This window comes from Bos indicus x Bos taurus, chromosome X, assembly GCF_003369695.1.
Source record: "Bos indicus x Bos taurus breed Angus x Brahman F1 hybrid chromosome X, Bos_hybrid_MaternalHap_v2.0, whole genome shotgun sequence".
Lineage (NCBI taxonomy): Eukaryota > Metazoa > Chordata > Mammalia > Artiodactyla > Bovidae > Bos > Bos indicus x Bos taurus.
The window spans coordinates 117,841,087-117,866,407 of record NC_040105.1 but is presented as its reverse complement, the minus strand read 5'-3'; positions in this window follow the sequence as shown (position 1 = coordinate 117,866,407).

Below are 25,321 nucleotides of genomic sequence, written 5' to 3'. Positions count from 1 at the left end.
TAGCAACAGTAGGCATTTAAGGCCAAGAAACTGCAGAACCCCATTGAATGCCTAAAGGTACTTGGACCCTCAAAGCATACAAGTGACTTTGGCTGAATCTTTGAGAGCTTTAGAAAAGGCTTTCCTTCTTGCTGAAAACAAGAGTGCATACTAGATAAGCCTCTTAAATACACATCAGAGAGCTGGAGAAAAAGTTGTCTGCATTAACCCAGATGCTAGGGATTCTCTAACAGAGGGGACTGTCCCAGGAAATTTAGACTCAGAAACCATTTAAGGCAGATTTTGGCAGGAGAAGAAGTCCTGACAGCCATTTGGCCAACTTTTTAGGAGCCAGTTGGTAGCTTGCTTATACACTCTCTCTAAGCACAAGTTGCCAGGCAAAAAGGAACTTGATTTCTCACTAGATGGGCACAACTTTGATTCTACTGTTGCCATGGGGGAATTTTTTCTCTTACCCTTCTTGGTTCTTCTGACTGATTGAAGAACTAAATTGACATGAAACATATTAACAGGAAAATATCAAACAAAGTTTAATGACACATACACATAGGGGAGACACAGAAACTCAGTAACTTGCCAAAGTGTCTGAAAACATTGCTTAAATACCATCTTTGGGTAAGGAAAAAAGAGGATGTTGGGGACAGAGGTTTGGGATTTCAAAGGGGAGAAAAGCAACTGACACGGAATTCAAAGAGCAAATGTTTAGGAAATAAATATTTGTTGGGCCACTCAGAAACAAGACACTGAGTGGACTTTGATCTCTAGGTCCCATTGCCCCCACCACATCCAGCCCATATTTTTTGCAGATATCTTTGGTGATAGCTCTATTCGGGGAATAATCCCTCTATCTAAATTTTTTTTTTTTTTTTTTTAGGCAATTAAGGAAAAGGTCAGTATTTCTTCCTGAGTCTTTTGGGCCTGGATTGTCTTCAACTTGAAGTAGTCTGCATGCCAAAGAGACATTTTGTGATGGCAGTTTTTGTACTCCTACACCATCAAGCTGGAATAAAGATTGCCAGGAAGAATACCAATAACCTTAGATATGCAGATGACACCACCCTTATGGCAGAAAGTGAAGAGGAACTAAAGAGCCTCTTGATGAAGGTGAAAGAGGAGAGTGAAACAGCTGGCTTAAAACTCAACATTCACAAAACTAAGATCATGGTATCTGGTCCCATCACCTAATGCCAAATACATGGAGAAACAGTGAGGGACTTTATTTTCTTGGGCTCCAAAATCACTGAAGATGGTGACTGCAGATATGAAATTAAAAGATGCTTACCCCTGGGAAGAAAAACTAATGACAAAACTAAACAATGTATTAAAAAACAGAGACATTATTTTGCCAACAAAGGTCTGTATAATCAAAGTTATTGTTTTTCCAGTAGTCATGTATGGATGTGAGAGTTGGACCATAAAGAAGGCTGAGTGCCAAATAATTGATGCTTTTGAACTGTGGTATTGGAAAAGACTCTTGAGAGTCCCATGGACAGCAAGGAGATCAAACCAGTAAATCGTAAAGGAAGTTAATCTTAAATATTCACTGGAAGGACTGATGCTGAAGCTCCAGTACTTTGGCTACCTTATGTGAAAAGCTGGCTCATTAGAAAAGACCCTGATGTTGGAAAGATTGAGGGCAGGAGGAGAAGGGGATGATAAGAGAATGAGATGGGTGGATGGCATCACCGACTCAATGCACATGAGTTTGAGCAAGCTCTGGTAGATAGTGAAGGAAAGGGAAGCCTGGCGTGCTGCAGTCCGCAGGGTTGCAAAGAGTTGGACACAACTGAGCCACTGAACAAAACAACAACACCATCAAGGTGATAATCTACAGCACCAGCATACAATAAGTGATTAACAGGGCTTCTGGGCCATTAATGGTTTAGAAAAATGATAACACCCTTCTTTTTTCCTTGCTTGTAGAGAGTCACTGACATTCCATTGCAGATTATGCTGATTAAGAGAACTCACAGGTAGTGACATGGAAGACAAGGCTTTCTGAAGATTTTCAGTTTATCTGGGAAGGACATCCTAGTTCTTCTAGTTCTTCAAGCTATACATTGGTATAGCTTCATCCAGCCCCTATATCTTCCCCTGGGAGAAATAAGCATGAACAATGGATATTGGGTGAGTAGATAGGTGACTGATTCATAAGTCAGCCATCCTCCTTGTCTATACCTTAAAGTTGGACATACACAAAGAAAAATAGAGAAGATCAATAAATCCAAAGACTAATTCTCTGAAAAGACTAATAAAATTTAAAAACCTAGCAAAAATAGATCAAGAAGAATAAAGAATCAAAGAGTACAAAAATAAGAGAAAACGACATCATTATACACAGAAATTTTTGTTGATGTAATAAATTAGTCTAATAGTCGCTATTCTGTTTTACTCAATCTGTTTCTCTTCTCCGATGACTTTTCAGATTAATCTTTGTCATTTATGTTTTTAAATTTTCCAACAATGTGTCTATAAGTGTGCTCGAGATTCTTGGAACAAAATGTTGGACCTTGATTGTTTTCAGTTCAAAATAATCTGCAAGCCAAAGAGACATTTTAGGGTAGCAAATCTTTGTCCCCTACAATGTAATAGAAAATTAATGATCCAGTTATAATAGTTTACAGTGCACTTTCCTTGGAGTAAAACAAAAACATCCAAGAAATAACTTTAAAGAGAAAGGTATATTACATTTTCAAAGAACATAAAAGTCCTAAACAAATGGAGAATAAACCATATTTATGAATGGAAATCTCAATATCATAAAATGAAAATTTTCACACAAATTAATCTGTGAATTTAATGTCATTTCAATCAAATTCCTACAAGGAAACTTTCGGTACCTGATAGCTAGATTGTCAGAGAAGGCAATGGCAACCCAATCCAGTACTCTTGCCTGGAAAATCCCATGGACGGAGGGGCCTGGTGGACTGCAGTCCATGGGGTCGATAGGAGTTGGACATGACTGAGCGACTTCACTTTCACTTTTCACTTCCATGCTTTGGAGAAGGAAATGGCAACCCACTCCAGTGTTCTTGCCTGGAGAATCCCAGGGACGAGGAGCCTGGTGGGCTGCCATCTATGGGGTCACACAGAGTCGGATACGACTGAAGCGACTTAGCAGCAGCAGCAGTAGCTAGATTGTAAAATTCATAATGAGGAATAAAAATCCAAGAAACCTTAAAATAATCCTGGTTTTAAAAAAATAACAGGAAAAAGATTTGTTCTTCCATACATCAAGATTTAGGACAGAGCTATCTTAGTAGTATTGATGCTGATCAGTGGAATAGATGACTTAGTAAAAGATCTGTATATATTAATATATGATGTGGTTGACATTACAACTCAGTGAGGAAATTTGCTTGCCTTGTATTGAAAATAAAAGATCCATACTTAATCATACCTCAAATTAGCTAAAGGTACTTAACTATGTATTGCAAATGGTTATAATAAACCTTATAATTCTAGTAAGAAAATATAAATGATATCTTTGTGAACTTATGGTAGGAAAGAATCTCTTAAATTTGGTGCAAAAATTACGAAAAAGATTAATGGGGACTTCCATGGTGGTCCAGTGATTAGGACTCCATGCTTTCATTTCAGAGGGCCCAAATTTGATTCTTGGTAGGGATTTAAGATTTTACAAGCCATATCCCACAAGCCAGGCATCAGAGCAAAAACAAACTAGCACTCCTCCTCTGTTCTTGGAAGGAGGTTTCTTTGCCCAACAGAGGGAAAAAAAAAAAGATTGATGGAATTGATTGTGTCAAAATTTTAAACTTCTGTATAAAAAACAGCATAGAGTTAAAAGATAAATCTTAAGACTTGAAGAAATGTGTGGGGTCACAAAGAGTCGGACACAACTGAGCGACTGAACTCTACTGAACTGAAGACTTAAAAAAACTATTTGTGATGTGCATTTAAAATAGCACCTTGCATCTGGAATATACAGAAAATCAAATCCATGAGACACAGTAGAAAATGGTCATCTTGCAGAAGAGGGAATTGGACTGTTCAAGAATAAACAAAAGAGATGCATAACTTCAACTGCACTTTTCTTCAGTCTGAAGAAAAGCAAAACAAAACAATCATCTAAGATTTTTAAAAGATAAACTTCAGAAATGTTTGTGAAAGGTGTGTAGAAATGTAAAGAAGGGTGAATTGACAATAGCTGGCCAATGCCAAAAATTTACATTTTAAATAGAGGCAGCTACTGTCATATGAATAAAATTAAGTACCAGATAGATTTAACAAATTCCTGTTAGTTATTGTCTCAGGTTAGAAAAAAGATAAATTGTACTGTGAAGAAATACAAAAAGGAGGTCAGCTCTATCTATGGCATTTTTATTTTATTAAAAATAAAATCTGAATCAAATGTTATCATATATTAACTCCCGGTAGTAAGTATATGAGTGTTGATTTAAGATCTAATGTTTTTTTTTTTTTTTCAGTTTTCTGTCTATTTAAACTTCTTCCTACACACACACAACTGTGATTCAAGTGGAACTAACTGGACTTTTTGAGCAGAGTAGAGAACAACATAGGCTTTAGATTGGAAAGCTCATTTTAGGTTGAGCTGAGTTAGGCAGCAATAAAGGAAGCAGGAATTCTGGGTAGATGGAAAGAGAGAGATTCAGACACACACACCACACTCACATACAAGCACACACACACACACATAGAGTGTCAGTCAGCTGGGGTGGAAAGTGGAAAGGTGACTAAGGGGAGAGGATTAGAAGGGACCTTGGATGTTAACAAGGTTCATGAAGAACTCGAGAACAACAAAATGATAATATTGAATGATAGCAAAGGTCCTGCAGCCACAGATGAATCTGTTTTTAATCTAATAGGCCAATGAGGGTAAAACATCATTTCTGCAGTGGTAGGTGACAAAAGCCACCTGTTAGGAAAATCACTCAGATGAGAGTTATAAGGTGGTATGACTCAGGTAAGCCCCCTCTTACTTGCCTATATTTGGCAAAACTAATACAATTTGTAAAGTTTAAAAATAAAATAAAATTTTAAAAAAAAGAAACAAAAGTGGAACACCATAGAAGCTTTCATTTCTGAATTCTTTCATCTCCTTGATGCCCTATACAAAAGGATCTAAGACAAACCCTTCTACTTCTTTTCCTCTACTTTTCTATCGAGGGAATCACACAGTTTATCAGTTTGGAGATAGTTTTCACAGACATTACTCACTATACCAGATAGTTCATCTATAGGGTGGCACTTTCAATAAGGGCACACTCGTGTGTAAGAAATATTACGAAGAATAATTTTGCTATGAGCTGGGATGAATTCATTGCCACTGTCTGAGAGAAAGAAATTTCCCTCTACCCTTCTAGGTTCTTCTAACTGGTCTAAGAATTAAATTGACATAAGACAGATTAATAGGAGAAAAATCACACAAAAATTAAATAATGTGTATACCTGGAAGAGACCTAGGAGAACTGACTAACTTGACAAAATGGCTGAAACCCTCATCTTAAACATCATTTTTAGGTAAAAATAAAAAGGGTAGTGATTTAGGACTTCCTAAAGTGGGGGAAGGCAATTCACAAGGAGATGGAAAAGCAAATGCTTGGTAAATAAATGTTTGCTGGGCCAGGCAGAGACAATGGGACCCAGAGAGGAGTTTTAACAAGCAGACTTGGCTAGGTCCATCCCTGTCTACACACCTAGTTCATTCTATAGTCATATTAGTGATAATAGCTTTCTTCCTGGAACAGGTCCTCCATCCATATTCTTTAGGCAGTTAGCAGGGAGGTCAACGATTCTTCCTCAGTCCTTTGGGCTTTGATTGCTCCAGCTTGAAACAACCTACATACCAAGAGACATTTGAAGTGGCAGAGTTCCCTCTCCTGCACTGCCTATCCAATCTCTTCTGCAAAAAGAAATAAGAGAAGCAAAAGATTCTGTATCCTGGGCACAGGCAAATACCACATCATTTTTACAGAATACTTTAAAGGATTCTGGTTGTTATTTTTCTAATAAAGTTCAAAAAGAAAAGCAATAAAGAAATGACTGTTTAAAATGTATGAATCAAAGGGACCGATATTCTATAGTGTATTATTTTTTATTGCTACCCTCTGGGTACTTGAAAAATAATCAAAGATTAATTAAACAATAATCTATAGTTCCATGCAGGAGAGAAAACAGATTATTTTTTTAACCTGAAATTTCAAATAGCTAACAGAGGTTTTCAAGAAAGCACTATATTAGGACTTAGGGCATTTGGGACATGGATCCAGCTCCAGCAAGATTTACTGTTGGCCCTAAATGGAGAAATGTCATTCCTGCTCCATTATAAACTTTCCAATACAATTTGAAAGCCATTTTACAGGTCATGATCTTGACAAAGTTTATACATTAAAACAAAAGTATTGAACACAGGAAATACTAAGTGTGGTAAGAGGAAAAAGTCCTTGGGTTTCACTGCAGGCTGTAGTTTCTCGTGATCACTTGAAAAGGACTCAAGCATCTCACCAACAATATCTATACTTATATTAAGTTTATATATATTTCTGTATAAAATATATTCTGGTGCATGCTCATTCAATGCATTCCAGCATATAATGTAATTGTACAGAAAAACATTCATTGTAAGAATTGATAAAAGCTACTATGTTATAGGTTAAATGGAATGATAATGACAGGAAATGATAAACATTTCCTTGCACAAATAGGAGACTGAGGAAAAGTACTTCATTTCTTCCTCATAAAAGATTTCTCAGTGAAGGTGCATGTCAAGATGAGTTAATCAAATACTATCCACTGAGATGTTGGAAGGCAATAATAGAAATTTTATTTCTTTTTATTTTTGATCTTATCACATTTAATTTCTATGTTTCATTTGTTTTATAACTCACTTAATACAATGATATATATTTATAATGCATAGATAGATAAATAGATAGACAATGCAACAACATCATTTCATGTTGTGGAAGAAGAAAATTAATATATCTTCTATCCTTCTATGTTCTTGGCTGAGACTCCAGTATAATAAAAAAAGAGTAATAGAAAAGCAAATAATTTTACTAACAGATATCCTTCTTGTACACATGGGAGAGGCCCAGGAAAACTGGGCCCCCATCAAACAGGCCTCAACCACCTTAAATACCATCTCCAGCTAAAGACAAAGGAAGAAATTGAGGAGACAGGGATCCAGTTATGCGAGGTTCATCAGAAAGCACAGTGAATAAGAGTAGCACTGTTGTTCAGATTTAGGTCACTGCCTTCTCCATGGATAAGAGTTTTTAGAGATCTTGTCATCCTCCTCTTCCTGGGACAGAGAAGGAGACACCCTTCAAATGGAAATTTCCCTTATAAATGTAAATATTTCTTCAGTTTAGTTCAGTCACTCAGGCATGTCCTACTCTTTGCAACCCCATGGACTGCAGCACGCCAGGCCTCTGTCCATCACCAACTCCCGGAGTTTACCCAAACCCATGTTCATTGAGTTGGTGATGCCATCCAACCATCTGATCCTCTGTCATACCGTTCTCCTCCTGCCCTCAATCTTTCCCAGCATCAGGGTCTTTTCAAATGAGTCAGCTCTTTGCATTAGGTGGCCAAAGTATTGGAGTTTCAGCTTCAATATCAGTCCTTCCAAAGAACATCCAGGACTGATCTCCTTTGGGATGGACTGGTTGGATCTCCTTGCAGTCCAAGGGACTCTCAAGCTTCTTTTCCAACAACACAGTTCAAAAGCATCAATTCTTTGGTACTCAGCTTTCTTTATAGTCCAACTCTCACATTCATACATGACTACTGGAAAAACCATAGCTTTGACTAGATGGACTTTTGTTGGCAAAGTAAAGTGAAGTGAAGTTGCTCAGTCGTGTCTGACTCTTAGCGACCCCACAGACTGCAGCCCACCAGGCTCCTGAGTCCATGGGATTCTCCAGGCAAGAGTACTGGAGTGGGTTGCCATTACCTTCTCCAATGCATGAAAGTGAAAAGTGAAAGTGAAGTCGCTCAGTCGTGTCCGACTCTTAGCGACCCCATGGACTGCAGCCTACCAGGCTCCTCCATCCATGGGATTTTCCAGGCAAGAGTACTGGAGTGGGGTGCCATTGACAAAACTGGAACGGCTTCAATGCAGAAACCAAGGGGTTTCCAATGCTCATCGATAAAGATTTGCCCAAGCAAATTCTAGAGGACATGTACATAATTTTAAGAAGTGAGCTGCAAATGCAAGAGAGTTTGGGTCCCGTTAATGTAATGTCTCTGCTTTTTAATATGCTGTCTAGGTTGGTCACAATTTTCTCTCCAAGGAGTAAAAGTCTTTTAATTTCATTGCTGCAGTCATGATCTACAGTGATTTTGGAAACCAAAAAAATAAAGTCAGCCACTGTTTCCACTTTTTCCCTATCAATTTGCCATGAAGTGATGGGACCAGATGCCATGACCTTAGTTTTCCGAATGTTAAGCCAACATTTTCACTCTCCTCTTTCACTTGCATCAAGAGGCTCTTTAGTTCTTCCTCACTTTCTGCCATAAGGGTGATATCATCTGCATATCTGAGGTTATTGATATTTCTTTCAGGAATCTTGATTCCAGATTCTGCTTTATCCAGCCCAGCATGTCTCATGATATATTCCACATATACATTAAACAAGCAGGGTAACAAAATACAGCCTTGATGTACTCCTTTTCCTATTTGGAACCTGTCTGTTGTTCCATGTCCAGTTTTAACTGTTGCTTCCTGACCTACGTACACATTTCTCAAGAGGCAGGTCAGGTGGTCTTGTATTCTAATCTCTTTAAGAAATTTCCATGGTTTATGTGATCCACACAGTCAAAGGCTTTGGCATAGTCAATAAAGCAGAAATAGATTCTTTTCTTGAGCTCTCTTGTTTTTTTGAAGATCCAGCGGATGTTGGCAATTTGATCTCTGGTTCCTCTGCCTTTTCTAAACCCAGCCTGAACATCTGGAAGTTCACGGTTCATGCATTGCTGAAGCCTGGCTTGGAGAATTTTGAGCATTACTTTACTACCATGTGAGATGAGTGCAATTGTGCGGCAGTTTGAGCATTCTTTGGCATTGTCTTTCTCAGGGATTGGAATGAAAACTGCCCTTTTCCAGTCCTGTGGCCACTGCTGAGTTTTCCAAATTTGCTGGCATGTTGAATGCAGCACATGCACAGCATCATCTTTTAGAATTTGAAATAGCTCAGCTAGAATTCCATCACCTCCACTAGTTTTGTTCATACTGATGCTTCCTAAGGCCCACTTGACTTCATATTCCAGAATGTCTGGCTCTAGGTGAGTGATCACACCATCGTGATTATCTGGGTCATGAAGATCTTTTTTGTACAGTTCTTCTGTGTATTCTTGCCACCTCTTCTTAATATCTTCGGCTCCTGTTAGGTCCATACCATTTCTGTCCTTTATTGTGCCCATTTTTACATGAAATATTCCCTTGGTATCTCTAATTTTCTTGAAGAGATCTCTAGTCTTTCCCATTCTATTGTTTTCCTCTATTTCTTTGCACTGATCACTGAGGAAGGCTTTCTTATCTCACCTTGCTATTCTTTGGAACTTTGCATTCAAATGAGTATATCTTTCCTTTTGTCCTTTGTTTTTTTGCTTCTTTTCTTTTCACAGCTATTTGTAAGGCCTCCTCAGACAGCCATTTTGCATTTTTTTGCATTTCTTTTTCTTGGGGATGGTCTTGCTCCCTGTCTCCTGTACAATGTCACAAACCTCCATCCATAGTTCTTCAGGCACTCTATCAGATCTAGCCCCTTAAATCTATTTCTCACTTCCATTGTATAATCATAAGGGACTTGATTTAGTTCGTACCTGAATGATCTAGTGGTTTTTCCTACTTTCTTCAATTTAAGTCTGAATTTGGCAATAAGGAGTTTATGATCTGAGCCACAGTCAGAGCCCAGTCTTGTTTTTGGTGACTGTAGAAAGCTTCTCCATCTTTGGCTGCAAAGAACATAATCAATGTGATTTTGTTGTTGGCCATCTGGTGATGTCCATGTATAGAGTCTTCTCTTGTGTTGTTGGAAGAGGGTGTTTGCTATGACCAGTGCATTCTCTTGGCAAAATTCTGTTAAACTTTGCCGTCCTCGATTCTGTACTGCAAGGCCAAATTTTCCTGTTACTCCAGGTTTTTCCTGACTTCCTACTTTTTCATTCCAATCCCCTATAATGAAAAGGACATCTTTTTTGGGTGTTAGTTCTAAAAGGGCTTGTAGGTCTTTATAGAACCATTCAACTCCAGCTTCTTCAGTGTTACTGGTCAGGACATAGAGTTGGATTTCTGTCATATTGAATGGTTTACCTTAGAACAGAAATCATTCTGTTGTTTTTGAGATTGCATCCAACTACTGCATTTCAGACTCTTTTGTTGACCATGATGGCTACTCCATTTCTTCTAAAGGATTACTGCCCACAGTAGTAGATATAATGGTCATGTGAGTTAAATTCACCCATCCCAGTCCATTTTAGCTCACTGATTCCTAGAATGCGGATGTTTGCTCTTGCCATCTCCTGTTTGCCCACTTCCAATTTGCCTTGATTCATGGACCTGACATTCCAGGTTCCTATACAGTATTGCTCTTTACAGCATCAGATCTTGCTTCTATCACCAGTCACATCCACAACTGGGTGTTGTTTTTGCTTTGGCTCCATCCCTTTATTCTCTCTGGAGTTATTTCTCCACCGATCTCCAGTAGCATACTGGGCACCTACTGACCTGGGGAGTTCATCTTTCAGTGTCCTATCTTTTTGCCTTTTCATACTGTTCATGGGGTTCTCAAGCCAGGAATACTGAAGTGGTTTGCCATTCCCTTCTCCAGTGGATGACATTCTGTCAGAACTCTTCACTATGACCCATCTGTCTTGTATTTGAAATGTTTCTTACCAAAGTTTAACTCCTACTTGGTTTTCAGAGTTTTCCCCATGTCTGCTGATCTGAACTGAACTGAAGGTCTCAGGTGTTCAGTTCTCCTAATCTTCATGAGCTTCTCTGGTCCCTTTAATCATGCCTCAGGTGGTTTCTTGTGGCTCAGCTGGTAAAGAATCCACCTGCAAGGCGGGAGATCTCGGTTAGATCCCTGGGTTAGGAAGATCCCCTGAAGAAGGTAAAGGCTACCCACTCCAGTATTCTGGCCTAGAGAATTCCATGGAGTCACAGAGTCAGATACTAATGAGCAACTTTCACTTCACTTTTCAGGTGGTTACTTGGCTGCTCCTCTCTTCAGTACAGTTCAGTTGCTCAGTCGTGTCTGACTTTTTGCTATCCCATGGACCACAGCAGGCCAGACTTTCCTGTCCAACCAACACCCAGAGCTTTCTCAAACTCATGTCCATTGAGTCGGTGAGGCCATCCAACCATTTCATCCTCTGTCATCCCCTTCTCCTACTGTCTTCATTCTTTCCCAGCATCAGGGTATTTTCCAATGAGTCAGTTCTTCACATCAGGTGGCCAAAGTATTGGAGTTTCAGCTTCAGCATCAGTCCTTCCAATGAATATTCAGGACTGATCTCCTTTAGGATGGACTGACTGGATCTCCTTCCAGTCCAAGGGACCCTCAAGAGTCTTCTCAAACACCACAGTTCAAAAGAATCAATCATTTGGTGCTCAGCTTTCTTTATGGTCCAATTCTCATATCCATACAACACTACTGGAAAAACCATAGCTTTAACTAGATGGACGTTTGTTGGCAAAGTAATGTCTCTGCTTTTTAACATGCTGTCTAGGTTAGTCATAGCTTTTCTTCCAAGGAGCAAGGGTCTTTTAATTTCATGGCTGCAGTCACCATCTGCAGTGATTTTGGAGCTCAAGGAAATAAAATCTGCAATCATTGTTCAAAGGCCACCTGGCATAAAGATAACTAAAATCTTGAATAAGGAGGCAATGTTCTTTGGGGGGCCCAGTTTTGAGCCATCCACAGAAGATATTGCCAGCATTGACAATACACAGGAGATCTGGATGAGTCAAAACATTGCCCCTTGGAAAGTTCTAAAGCACAAAGTTATTTAAAGTTCACATGAAGAGAGATAAGGGAAGAACTGTGAATGATTTTTGTTAATTAAAAGAGAGTTGCTCCTGTGCACAGAGAGATAAAAAAAGGTTGGAGGAGCTCTAGCCCTTTCACTTTGACCCTAGAAAAATCATTAAGGAGACCAATTAAAAACCCTGACATAGGATTATTGAAGGTTAAGATATGTAGTGATTAATAGTGTGGCCTTTAAAAAGTTATGTAATTTTTTTGATCTGTTTCATCAATTGTAATATGAGTACAAAAATATTTATTTTATTGGTGGTTGTGAAGACTAAATAAGTGAATGGATCTAGTTAATTTAGCACAGAATTCCTGTTGGAATAATTTATTGATCAGTACTAGTTCCCTTTACATCATCTCCTAATCTTTGTTTAAATTTCACATTTTTAATGAGGTCTGAAATGACCATTCTTTAAAAGTCATACCTCCCTACTCCTCATTCCAACATTTTTACATATACTGTCTGTTTATTGTTTTCCATAGTACCTATCATCTGACACACAATATATATTTACTTTGTTTGTTTGTTGTCTAAATACTCCCACTAGAATGTCAGTGCAGTAAGAACAGAAACTTGATCTTTCTTGTTCTCTGCTAAATCCTCAGTGCCTAGAATAGAGACTAGCACATAATAGGTACTCAGAAAATATTGAATGGATTAATGACTATGGAATACTATTTAGGGATACATAATTGGCACTATAACCAAATCTATTTTATACTATAACAAATTGATATTTAAAGAGCATTGAGGGTTTCCCTGGTTGTCCAGTGGCTAAGGCTTTGAGCCCCCAATTCAGGGGCTGGGTTAGATCCCTCATCAGGGAACTAGATTCTTCATACTGCAAGTAAAGATCCCCTGCATGCTGCAGCTAAGACCCAGCACAGCCAAATAACTTCTTTTGAAAAGAGCATTCAACCCAGGACTCAGGACTATAAGTGACATATTGAAAGGTTTGTAAGTTATGGTGGACAGGATACTACCATTGTGAATTAACTTTACATTTCAGATTTGCCAGGCACAGCAGTCCTATAGCACTAACAACAAAGCTGATTGGAGAGGAGGGTTCAGGATGGGGAACACATGTATACCTGTGGCGGATTCATTTTGATATTTGGCAAAACTAATACAATTATGTAAAGTTTAAAAGTAAAATAAAATTAAAAAAAAAGAAATTTTACCATTTGTATTCACACAGAGGAGATTTATCTGAACAGAGAAAGTGCAAGATGACAACGTGAATGAAGTAGACTAAAGAAACAACCCAAGGAATTTTAAAATCGGCACCATACTCCAACAGTGTATAAAAAGTATTATATACCATGACCAGTGAGATTTATCCCAGGTATGCAAGGCTGGTTCAACTTTCCAAAATCAATTAATGTAATCTGTCACATCAACAGTCTAAATAAGAAAAGTCATACAATCATATCAATAAACACATACAAAGCATTTAAAAAATCCAACACCCATTTTGGATAAAATTCTCAAGAAACTAAAAGGAGAAATTCCCCAAATTCATAAAGAGCACCTAGAAAAAGCCTACAGGTAACATCACACTTAATGGTAAGCACCTAGATGCTTTCCCCTTAGACTGGGAACAAGGTGAGCATGTCCTCTCTCACTATTCCTATTCAACACTGTCCTGGAAGTCTTAACTAATGCAACAAGACAAGAAAGTGAAATAAAAGATATATAGACTGGGAAGGAAAAAATAAATTTTGTTCACAGATTACATGATTGTCTCTGTAAAAAAATTCCACTGACTCAGCATTAACAGCAACAACAAAAATCTTCTGGGATCATAAACTATTACAGCAAATTACAGGATTCAAGGTTAATATATGTACTATGCCATTTTATATTATGAACTTGAGCATCCTTGGGTTTTTTTTCTATCTGCAGAGAGCCCTGGAACCAATCCCCTGCAGATACCAAGGGACAAGTGTATAAAAATCAAATGCTTTTCTATATAGCAGTAATGAACAATTGAAATTTGAAAACATAATAATTAAATTAGCATAAAAAGATGAATTGATATTTGATAAAGAAGCAAAGCCAATTTAGCTCCACTTTTTCCCAAGAGAAACTCTTTTAAACTAATGGTGGTAGAACAACTAGAAACCCAAAGGAAAAAAAAATGAGTCTACATACAGATCTTATACCTCCTTATACCTTTCACAAGAATTAATACAAAATATATCATAGGCTTAAATGTAAAACACAAAACTAAAAAACTTCTAGGAGACAATGTAGGATAAAATCCAAGTGAACTTATATTTGGTACTGAATTTTCACATCCATAAAAGAAAAAACTAACAAGTTGGACTTCATTAAAACTAACATTTTCTGCTCTGGGAAAGAGACTGTCAATAGAATGAAAAGAAAATCCAAAGATCAGGATAAAAGATTTTCAAAACACAAAACTAATAAAAATTTGCATGCAGAGTATTTAATGAACTCTTAAAACTCACCAATAAGGAAAAAAAAATGTTGGCAAAAGATCTGAACACACTTCAACAAAGAGACATATAGATGACAAGTCATGTAGAAATGCTCAATGCCATATGTTTTTGCAAGTTAAAACAATGAGATACTACTACCTACCTACCACTACCAATTACCTATTAGAATGACTAAAATTCAAAACACTGACAAGATAAATGCTAGTGGGTATATAAAGCAAAAGGAATTTCATTCATTGCTTGTAGGAATGCAAATGGTACAGTCACTTTGGAAGACAGTTTGGCAGTTTCTTTCAAAACTAAACATATTCTTACCATACAATATAATATTTTTACTCTTCTGTATTTACTGTAATTGATTTGAAAACTTATGTGCACACAGAAACCTGCACGCAAATATTTACAGCAGCCTTATTCATAATTACCAACAGTTGGCAACAATTAAGGTATTCTCAGGGTTTCCCTTGGAGAAGGCAATGGCACCTCACTCTAGTACTCTTGCATGGAAAATCCCATGGACGGAGGAGCCTGGTGGGCTGTGTCCATGGGGTCGCTAAGAGTTGGACACGACTGAGTGAGTTCCCTTTCACTTTTCACTTTCATGCATTGGAGAAGGAAATGGCAACCCACTCCAGTGTTCTTCCCTGGAGAATCCCAGGGACGGCGGAGCCTGGTGGGCTGCCATCTATGGGGTCGCACAGAGGTGGACACGACTGAAGCGACTTCACAGCAGCAGCAGGGTTTCCCTGATGGCTCAGAGGTAAAGCCTCTGCCTGCAATATGGGAGACCCGAGTTTGATCCTTGGGTCAGGAAGATCCCCTGGAGAAGGAAATGGCAACCCACTCCAGTACTCTTGCCTGGAAAATTCCGTGGGCTATAATCCATGGGGTCGCAAAGAGTTGGACATGACTAAGTGACTTCACTTTCACTTTCAATAGGTGAATGGCTAAACAAACTGTGGTACATTGATACAATGGAATTTTATTCAGCCATAGAATGCAATGAGCTATTAAGCCACAAAAAATAGAGGAATATTTAGCATATTGCTAAGTGAAAAAAAAATTAAAATGTACTATATTATTCTCACTATATATCATTCTGCCATGGCAAAACTGCATATACAGTAGAGATAGTGGTTATCAGGGGTTAAGAGATGAGAGAGGAAGGGATAAATAGGTAAAGCACACAGGATTTTTACAACAGTGAAACTATTTTGTATGGTATTATAATGATGGATATATCTTATAAATTTGCCAAAATTCATAGAACTATTCAACACTAAGTGTACACCCTAATGTAACTTATGAATTTTAGTTAATATATCAATATTGATTAATTGATTATAACTAATACGCTATATGCCACCTTGGAAGCAAGATGTTAATAATAGAGGAAACTGGGGTGAGTAGAGCCAGTATATGAAAATTCTGTGCATTTTTGCTAAATTTTTCTATAAATCTATCATAACTCTAATAAATAACTTCTATTATTTAGAATGGGTTTCCCTGGTTGCTAAGCAGTAAATAATCAACCTGAGATGCAGGAGATGGGGTTTCAATCCCTGAGTCAGGAAAATACTCTGGAGAAGTAAGTGGCCACCCACTCCAGTATTCTTGCCTGGAAATCCCATGGACAGATGACCCTGGCAGGGTACATACAGCCCATGGGGTCGCAAAAGTTGGAAACAACTTAGCCTAAGCCACTACCACCATCCATTATTTAGAATAAAATAAAATGGATAAAAATGTATTGAACATCACCATGTGATAATCTTGGATTGCATTTCTATTTTCATAGGATAGAGTTCTATAAGTATGTTAATATGTATGGCTATATTTAAAATGCTTGTTACAGCTAAACTGATTTCCCAAATTGTTTTACCTATTCCCATGCCAGTGATCACTGCTACATCTCAGACTGTTATAGGGAATTTTTCATCTGTCCAGCTTGCTCCCCCTTAATCCTGGCAAGTCAATTTATAAAAGAGGAGATATTGGTAATGATAAAGAGAAGTCAGGAGGATATAAATAGATTAGCAAAAGGCAATGGTCTTACAGGAAACAATAGTAGGTATTTGTCACTTCTTCATTGCTCAAAATACAAGGCCATTTTCAAACACTTAGCTGTATCCAGACACTGAATAACTTTCTTCTCTGATTTGGAAAATTAATTAGTATAAAAGTCCATAACTTATAAACATAAAGTAGCAGACCCTTATTATGTTTATTTACTCTTTGTCCACTTAACAGCTGAATAGTATTCCACTGTATGAGTGTATCAGTTACTTTATCCTTTCACCAGTTGATGGGCAATTGGGTTGTTTCCAGTTCAGGGGATATTATGAATAAATCTAATATAAATATTTGCATACAAGTCTTTGTTGGTAAACCTCAAAAGCGTTATGCTTAGTGAAAAAAATTCAGATGCAAAAGACTAAATACTGCATAGTTTTATTTACGTGACATTATAAAAGAGACAAAATCACAGTGACAAAAATTTGATCAATAGGGAGGAGATGACAGAAAGCAAAGAAGCACAAGGAAATTTTAGGGGTGATGAAAATGCTCTATAACTTGATTTGGGTGGTGGCTACATGACTATATTAATTTGTCACACTCATCAAATTGTACACTTAAAGTTGGTAAAAATATACTGTATACAAACTATACCTTAATAAAACCAACTAAAAAAGGAAAAAGACAATCACTAATTCTCAAGTATGTTAATAGTACAGTCTCAACTGATTAACTGGCCCATGGTTTGTAATCTCTCACATTGATGCTAGTTCATTATATTATGCAGAGAAGTGTTAGTTCCTCTTCTTCATTGCCTTAATACCTTCTTCCCTTTCGAATTTTTTTTTTTAGCTGATTGGCAATTCAAAATAACATGGTTGCTGAGCTATATACTTTTTATGGCCTTTCTTGCAACAACAGAAAGATGCAGCTAAAGCATTTAAAATAATGTTTATAATGACTAAATTCTAACTCAAAGATGATTTTAATTTGCACTCTCCATCTGGCAGGACTTAAGGGGATGATTTTACTCTTTCAACTGTGTAGGGCTGGTTGTTGTATCAACAGTGTCTACCATAGTGCCTGGCATAGTAAGCATTCCATAAATATTTATTGACTGAAAAAGTATAGTTAAATGGTTCATTTTGTTTTAGAGTTTTCTCCTGAAAAAATATTTAAGCCTGAAGAGCAAAACCTTAACTAGAATACAGTCTATAATCACAGACTACTAGCCTCTTTTGAAATTGTAGTACATAGTGCCATCTCCAGCCAGATATCCCCATCAGGACCATCATTCTCCAATAAACCTTTTATATGCAACTTTTGTTTTCTTGGGAAACATGACCCAAAGCAACTCATATTGGTAACAATCCTAAGAAAAGTGAAGTTGCTCAGTCGTGGCTGACTTTTTGTGGTCCCGTGGACTGTAGCCTGCCAGGCTCCTCCATCCATTGGATTTTCAGGCAAGAATATTGGAGTGGGTTGCCATTTCCTTCTCCAGGGGTCTTCCCAATCCACGGATCGAACCTGGGTCTCCCACACTACAGGCAGACTCTTTACCATCTGAGGCACCAGGGAAGCCTAATAGTCCTAAGAAGTAGTCTCAAATATGGAATTTTAGCATGAAATCACTCACTGGTCACATAGATAAGAGGACTTCATCTCTTGTGGTAGCTGGAATACTAACAGCTGCTGGTATGATGTAGCAGTACAACTGTGATAAACTAGAATGGGATATAGGATGAAAAGAAATGCAATAGTGTGCACAATATCTCAGGCATTGCAAAGGTTTGAAAGTGAAAGTGAAGTCGCACAGTCGTGTCCAACTCTTTGCAACCCCGTGGACTGTAGCCCACCAGACTCTTCAGTCCATAGGATTCTCCAGGCAAGAATACTGGAGTGGGTTGCCATTTCCTTCTTGAGGGGATCTTCCCGACCCAGGGATCGAACCCAGGTCTCCTGCATTGCAGGCAGATGCTTCAACCTCTGAGCCACCAGTGTGAGTAGTAATTATAAGGAATATGGAACTTAATAACTTATGGGTATTATTGATACACTGGAGAAAAGCAATGAAAATTTGAGGGTGATAAATTACCAATTTAAGACAAAACATGAAAATCAAAGGGCTTTCTTGGCAGCACATAAAGAAATTCATATTTTTCAGTTGGAAGGCAGAGAAGGCTGAGGATCAGGTTTAAGACTTTATAAGAGTAGAGGACATTGGGAAGCTGTAATCTCAACCCTGTGTCAAAAGACAGGTCAATCATAAGAAGTGAAGGGGGCTCTGAATCTTAGGATGAGGGCATTTTGTCAATACGTTTGAAATTCATCAATCCACAGATTCCCCTGAACCCCTTGAAACTGAAGAGTGGTCCACTGATCTTTGTTAAAGTAGCATTCGTCCATTGCTCAAAGAGAAAGCAAAGGTTTCTGCCTTGAAAGTCAATTCAGGATCCTCTTGCAATCAATCCCCACCTTTGTTTCTGACCAACAAACAAATAACTAAGGTGAAGTCACAACATAAACTAGCTGGGGAAAGTACTGGGCTGGCAAAGGGAGGGAAAGGTGGTAATTATACATGAAATTAACTAGAGAACCTAGTAGGAAGACACTGAAGATACTGAATCAAGAGAAGCAGACTATAACTAGAAGTGGTGATTAATATTGAAGAAAGTGAAAATGAAAGCCACTCAGTTGTGCCTGACTCTTTGTTACCCCATGGACTATACAGTCCATGGAATTTTCCAGGCCAGAATACTAGAGTGGGTAACCTTTCCCTTCTCCAGGGCATCTTCCCAACCGAGGAATTGAACCCAGATCGCCCACATTGCAGGCAGCTTCTTTACCAACTGAGCCACAAGGGAAGCCCAATATTGGAGAAATCCACCATTATTATGGATTGGATAATCTAGCAAGGATAGATTATCCCTGGGCTTCCCTGGAGACTGCTTGCAGTGCAGGAGACCCAGGTTCGATCCATCGGTTAGGGAGATCCTCTGGAGAAAGAAATGTCAACCTGCTCCAGTATTCTTGCCTGGGAAATCTCATGGATAGGGGAAACTCGTGGGCTACAGTCCATGGGGAGACAAGAGATGGACATGACTTAGCAACTAAACTACTACTAATCTAACAATGACAGGAGAAAGTGATGACATACTACTAAAATGGCTCTGGGAATCTTGGAAAAAGTACCCATACTAAGTAAAAAATATGTGCTAGGACTACAGCGGTAAGAAGTAATCAAAAAGCTCAGAGAAGCAGGCATTATTTATTATTAAGGCCAGAAAATTCAACAGTTCATCATATTCTGCAGAAAGTTCCAGAGGATAATCTATTCATCAAAAGAATATGGAATTTACTGGTGGAAAAAAAAAGAATTAAGAATTTTGAAGAACTCTGTGAATGTCTATATAAAAAAATCTTAAACTTAATGCTTAAAATAACACATTTATTCTATAACAGTTTCCATTGGTCTGGAATCCAGGCATGGCTTAACTGTGTCCTCTGCTTCAGAGTCTCAATCAAAGTGCCAGCCAGGCAGCATTCCTTTCTGGGGCTCTGGATTCCCTTCTAAGCTCACATAAATGTTGACAGAATTCATTTCTTTGCAGAACTCAGATCTCCAGCTTCTTATTATTGACTAGCAACCATCCTGAGATGGTAATGGAGGTTGCCTCTCCACATAAAGTTTAGAATTGGTTTGCTGATATCCATAAAATAGCTTACTGGGATTTCGCATGGTATTGCTTTGAATTTACAGATCAAATTGGGAAGAACTGACATCTTGACAATACTCAGTCTCCCTATCCATGAGTATGGAATATCTACTTATTTAGTTCTTTGATTTTGCTCATCAGAGTTTTGTAGTTTTCCTCATTTAGGTCTTGAATATATTTGGTTAGATTTATACCTAAGTATTTCATTTGTTTTGGATACTAATGTAAATGATATCATTTTTAATTTCAAATTCCATTTGTACATTGTTGGCATATAGGAAAGCAATTCACTTTTTCATATTAACTTTGTATCCTGCAACCTTGCTTATTAATTTTAGAAGTTGTCGATTCTTTCTGATTTTCTACATGGACAATCATATCATATGCAAAGACAATTTTATGTGTGTAAATTATGCACATTACAGATCTTCATACTTTAACATGTTTTTTAAAAGTTGTATTGACCTAGTTTTGAGGATCTGGCTAGAGCCTTCTTTCTTCCTTTCTTTCATTTTGGCTGTGCTGGGTCTTCATTGCTCTATGCAGGCTTTCTCTGGTGGCAACCAAAGTCTACTCTTCCTTGTGGTGCACAGTTTTCTCATTGTGGTGGCTTCTCTTGTTGCAAAGCACAGGCTCTAGGTGCAGAGTCTTCAATAGTTCAGGTGTGTAGACTCTAGGGCATGCAGGCTTCAGTAGTTGTGGCATATGGGCTCAATAGTTATGACTCACAGACTCTAGAATGTGGGCTTAATTTTGGTGCATGGGCTTAGTTTCTCTTCAACATATGGAATCTTCTCAGACAAGATATCAAACCTGTGCCCCTCCACTGGCAGGCATGTTCTTATCCACTGCACCACCAGAGAAGTCCCAGGTCTCCTTCTTTAGTAACTAATTAAGTCCACATGAAAACCACTTTCTGAAATGTGGTCTCACATTCTGGGCCACTATGAACATGCTCTTATCACCCCTGGGCTCAGGTACAAGACAACTAGGGATAGCTCTGACACCTGAGAGTCAGTTGAGTTGAGTAGCTCAGTCATGTCCAACTCTTTGCAACTCCATGAATCGCAGCATGCCAGGCCTCCCTGTCCATCACCAACTCCCGGAGTTCACTGAGACTCATGTCCATTGAGTCAGTTATGCCATCCAGCCATCTAATTCTCTGTCGTCCCCTTCTCCTCCTGCCCCCAATACCTCCTAGCATCACAGTCTTTTCCAATGAGTCAACTCTTCACATGAGGTGGCCAAAGTACTGGAGTTTCAGCTTTAGCATCATTCCTTCCAAAGAAATCCCAGGGCTGATCTCCTTCAGAATGGACTGGTTGGATCTCCTTGTAGTCCAAGGGATTCTCAAGGGTCTTCTCTAACACCATAGTGCAAAAGTATCAATTCTTCAGGCCTCAGCTTTCTTCACAGTCCAACTCTCACATCTATACATTACCACTGGAAAAACCATAGCCTTGACTAGACGGACCTTTGTTGGCAAAGAAATGTCTCTGCTTTTGAATATGCTATCTAGGTTGGTCATAACTTTCCTTCCAAGGAGTAAGAGTCTTTTAATTTCATGGCTGCAATCACCATCTGCAGTGATTTTGAACCCCCCAAAAAATAAAATCTGACACTGTTTCTCCATCTATTTCCCATGAAGTGATGGGACCAGATGCCATGATCTTCGTTTTCTGAATGTTGAGCTTTAAGCCAACTTTTTCACTCTCCTCTTTCACTTTCATCAAGAGGCTTTTTAGTTCCTCTTCATGTTCTGCCATAAAGGTGGTGCCATCTGCATATCCGAGGTTATTGATATTTCTTCAGGCAATCTTGATTCCAGCTTCTGCTTCTTCCAGCCCACCGTTTCTCATGATGTACTCTGCATAGAAGTTAAATAAGCAGGGTGACAATATACAGCCTTGATGTACTCCTTTTCCTATTTGGAACCAGTCTGTGGTTCCATGTCTAGTTCTAACTGTTGATTCTTGACCTGCATACAGGTTTCTCAAGAGACAGGTCAGGTGGTCTGGTATTCCCATCTCTTTCAGAATTTTCCACAATTTATTGTGATCCACACATTCAAAGGCTTTGGCATAGTCAATAAAGCAGAAATAGATGTTTTTCTGGAACTCTCTTGCTTTTTCGATGATCCAGCGGATGTTGTCAATTTGATCTCTGGTTCCTCTGCCTTTTCTAAAACCACCTTGAACATCTGGAAGCTCATGGTTCACATACTGCTGAAGGCTGGCTTGGAGAATTTTGAGCATTACTTTACTAGCGTGTGAGATGAGTGCAATTGTGCGGTAGTTTGAGCATTCTTTGGCATTGCCTTTCTTTGGGATTGGAATGAAAACTGACTTTTCCAGTCCTGTGGCCACTTCTGAGTTTTCCAAATTTGTTGGCATATTAAGTGCAGCACTTTTACAGCATCATCTTTCAGGATTTGAAATAGCTCAACTGGAATTCCCTCACGTCCACTAGCTTTGTTCGTAGTGATGCTTTCTAAGCCCACTTGGCTTCACATTCCAGGATGTCTGGCTCTAGGTCAGTGATCATACCATCATGATTATCTTAGTCATTCAAATCAGCCAGTCCACAGGAAGCCCACAAAACCTAGCTAACCCTACTCCACTTGCCATATATAAGCTTACCTCTAGAGCTCCAGCTTGCTCTTATCTTTTCCCCAGATACAACCAACCTGCTGTGTGTCCCTGTCTGGTTGCCTTCTCTCCTTCAGAGCTGTAAGTAATGAAGAGTTCAGCCTTCTCATCTATCTACATGTCAGTGTGTTGTGTTCCACGATCAAAAGAATCTTTAAATCTTATAAGAGACTATTCTAGCTTTACATAGGAAAGATAAATCTAAGTCATCCTTTGACTTGTTTTTCTTTTTTAATCACCCATAACTTGCATAGACCATTAAAAGTTTCTTTAAAATCTCACAGCTCTTATTTTATTTTGATCTTTCTCTTCATACTAACCCACTGAGAAAGGCAGAATAAGAATTATTGTTTCCACTTTATAACTAGAAAATAATACTTCAAGCAGTGAAGTGACTTGCCTAAAACAGAACAGTTCACAATGGACAGAGCTGGGAACTACAGGATATTGTGATTCTAAGTACTGTTCCCTCATGTTATTTCCAGTCATCATCTATTTATCCATCCATCCACCCATCCATCTATTCATCCAACATTTATAGAACATATATTATAAACCAGGTAAACAGTAGGCTCTGAAACACATGGAGATGAATCTGGCACAATCTGTGTACTTAAAAGATCACAAGAAACAGATATGGAAAAGAAAATTGTAATATAGTACATTGTTGTTGTTGCTGTTGTTTAGTTGCAAGTCATGTCTGACTCTTTGCAACACCATGGACTGTATAGCCCACCAGGCTCCTCTGTCCTTGGGATTTTCCAGGAAATAATAATGGAGTGGGAGCCATTTCCTTCTTTGGGAGACCATCCTGACCTGAGGTTCGAACCCACGTCTCCTGCTTGACAGGCAGATTCTTTACCACTGATCCACCTGGGAAGCACAAAACAGTGTATTAGGTTCTATTAGAAAGTACTTGGTGCTATATAGGGTTGTAGGTGGGGTATTTACCCCAAGCCAGAGGAATGTTTTGCATTACCACTAAAGACTGAACCCTGTGACAGTCATGTATTAATAGAAGCCAATTACACGATGAGAGAGAGCAACATTCAATTTATTTCCCCAAACACTTCACAGGAAACATGCTGAGCATTCAATTTCAAAGATTAACACCAGGGATCCTTCCTTCAAGGAGTGTATTAGTTACTAGAGGAGACATGTATGTAAAACAACATGTTACAATTAAGTGTTCTCTAGCCTTGCCAGATAAAGAACTGCTTGTAGGTTTTCCTTTTCATCACTTTAAATATTTTGTACCACTCCCTTCTGACTTGTAGTTTCTGCTGAAAAGTCAGCTGATAGCATTATATGTGTGTGTGTGTATAATTATCTTATATATATAATATATATATATGAACTATGAAAACAACCCCCAATTAACCAAATGGCAACACATACTTATCTGTCAATGTTACTTTAAATGTAAATGGACTAAATGCTCCAATAAAAAGACAGATGACACTTCAGATCTAAAGACACAGACAGATCAAAAGTGAGGGGGTGATGAAAGTTATTCTATACAAATGGAAATTTTAAAAAGTCAGGGTATCAATATTTATATCATACAAAATACACTTTAAAACAAAGACTGTAACAAGAAACTTCCCTGGTGGCTCAGCAGTAAAGAATCCCCCTGCAATGCAGTAGGCGCTGCAGATGTGGGATTGATCCCTGGGTGGGGAAGATCCCCTGGAGGAGGAATTGGCAACCCACTCCAGTATTCTTGCCTGGAGAATCCTATGGACAGAGGAACCTGGCAGGCTACAGACCATATGGTTGCAAAGATTCAGACATGACTGAAGCGACTAAGCATTGCATATGCATAACAAGAGACAAGAAGGATATTACACAAGGATCAAGGGATCAATCCAAGAAGGGGATACAACAGTTATAAATATATATGCACCTGTTCTGAATATATACAGCAAATAGTAACAGACATAAAGAGAAAAAATGACAATAACACAATAATAGCAGGGTAAGACTTTAACAATCCTTTAAAAATTTTAATAGTTTAACATTTAACTGTTAATGGACAGATCACCCAGACAAAAAAATCAATGAGGAAACACTGGCTTTAAATGACACATTAGACCAGACAGACTTAATAGATAAAGAAAATACTCCATCCAAAAGGAGAATACACATTCTATTCAACTGCACATAGAATATCTTCCAAGATATATAATATACTAGGCCATAAACAAGTATCAGTAAATTTAAGAAGACTGAAATCATATCAAACATTTTTTCTGACCACAGCAGTTTGATACTAGAAAGAAAAGAAAAGAAAAATCAACTACAAAAATGCAAAAAACATGAAGACTAAACAATATACAGAACTTCCCTTGTGGCTCAGCTGGTAAAGAATCCTGACCTACAGGCCATCCTGGCCTATGAATCAAACCCACATCTCCTGCTTGGCAGGCAAATTTTTTACCACTGATCC